General features: G+C 33.6%; 1 long non-coding RNA gene across 1 annotated transcript; it reads left to right on the forward strand.

Annotated features, from left to right (window-relative positions):
* Positions 1 to 1,009: 1,009 nt before the first annotated feature.
* On the forward strand, positions 1,010 to 1,647 carry LOC106529824 (uncharacterized). The gene is made up of 3 exons (XR_001311684.1): positions 1,010 to 1,031; positions 1,469 to 1,537; positions 1,631 to 1,647. It is a non-coding gene; the product is annotated as an uncharacterized LOC106529824 (long non-coding RNA).
* The last annotated feature ends 152 nt before the right edge of the window (positions 1,648 to 1,799 follow it).

A 1,799-nucleotide genomic window follows, 5' to 3' on the forward strand; every position in this document is an offset into this window, starting at 1 on the left:
TTAAAAGCAGGTGAATGAGGGCATGGCAGTGAACAAAACCTGTAAAACACAATGCTTGTGACTAAGAGCAGCTATAATTATTAGGCAATTATAAAAAGATGAAGTGGTGAGAAGAAAGCGTCGTCCAAAAGAACAAGGAAGCAAAACCAGATAAAACATACCGTATCTGGAAGAAAAAACAACAACAACATCAAAAAGCAGCAAATGAAGTCAATTGCTAAAAAAACAAATAAACACATAACTGAGATAATAAAGTAAGAAGGTAATAATACATGTGGGACAAAAAAATCACAACACTTGAAAACAATAGTACAACTAGGAGAATATAGAAAAAAAYTTAATTTTCAGTCTTTTGGTTACGAACACAAGGAAGTAAWTTTTTAATTAAGAGGCACATTTTTYACTCAAGWAATAAAAACAACAAAGTTGAATGCATCTCTGTCACATTTATCTAATAAAGTAGAAAACAACAGTTTTTGAGCTTGTCTAAAACAATCCTGTGTAACATTATTTAATTTTATCAAGTTTGTTAGAAGGGGGGGCACAAGTCATAAATACACCGTTTCTGGATTTTCAAATGTTAAAAATCTTAAAAGAAGTTTTAAATATTGAGATTGTTTTTATGCTAGATATTTGTTTAGACTTCAAATGCTTTTCACAGTTCAACATTTTAAAGCAATACTGCACACGGCATCACAAACTGATGAATCCAGGGCGACATATTGGTTGAATATCTCAGAGAAGTGACAAGCGTCATTACGAAGTAAGCTCGTAACTAACGAAAAATGTTTGATGTAATTCGAGGAAACGTCAGCTTGATTGTTCATAAACATTGTCCGTAACTGACTCTGTAGAACAAAAAYAGAAAGATGCGACCAATCCAGCTGACACACCCTTTATTGTGGATCGGTACATCCTGCATTTCTCCTCAGTCTAACGTTATCTCAGGTTGTTTGCCTATAAAAGAGGACCTAACATCTGAGAACGTCAGAGTCACTCCAGAGAGCAGCACGMAAGCAGAGAAATTATCTGTAAGTACTTTGCCTGAAACTACATTGCATGTCTATATTTCTTCAGTTTAGAGTGGTGGAATATGTGTTTTGCACATGAACAGTTTTGTTCTTTTTATTATGCTTTATCTTTATCATATCTTTATTGGTAATCAGTTTTTTTATTGTTATGCTATTTTTTTTATTGAAAATCACAGAATGTTGATTTAAATTTATGTAGGTATATTAAACCTTCCCTGGTCTACTGGTGGAAAAAGTTAAACAGATTTTTTTTTAACTGAGCGCATTTAATGAAAATTAAGTGTTTCTCCAATTACCTACTTAAAGTTTATTTTTGGAGACAACATTAGAAGAAAATAACAATTAAACAAATTTGTTTTCTGTTTGTTATTAAACTACGAATGATTCTCAAACTTTTGATTGTTTGGTTTTTGACCTTTTTATGATTCCATTTGCAGGTACCAGAAAAAAAATATACATCATCACAATGCTCACCAAGATATTTGTTGTCCTCCTCCTGTTTGCTGGTAAGAACAAATTCAAATTTCTTCAGTGGTAAACAATAAATTTGAACTGAGCATGAAGATAAGTACTGTAAATACATTTTTATTGTGAAACAGCTTCTTCAAATGGACAGGGTGTAGCAACTACCACAGTGGCATCAACTACCACAACAACCACAGCTGCACCAACTACCACAACAACCACAACTGCACCAACTACCACAACAACCACAACTGCACCAACTACCACAACAACCACAACGGCACCAACTACCACAACTACCAC

Source organism: Austrofundulus limnaeus, unplaced genomic scaffold (assembly GCF_001266775.1).
Source record: "Austrofundulus limnaeus strain Quisiro unplaced genomic scaffold, Austrofundulus_limnaeus-1.0 Scaffold469, whole genome shotgun sequence".
In the NCBI taxonomy this organism is placed as follows: domain Eukaryota; kingdom Metazoa; phylum Chordata; class Actinopteri; order Cyprinodontiformes; family Rivulidae; genus Austrofundulus; species Austrofundulus limnaeus.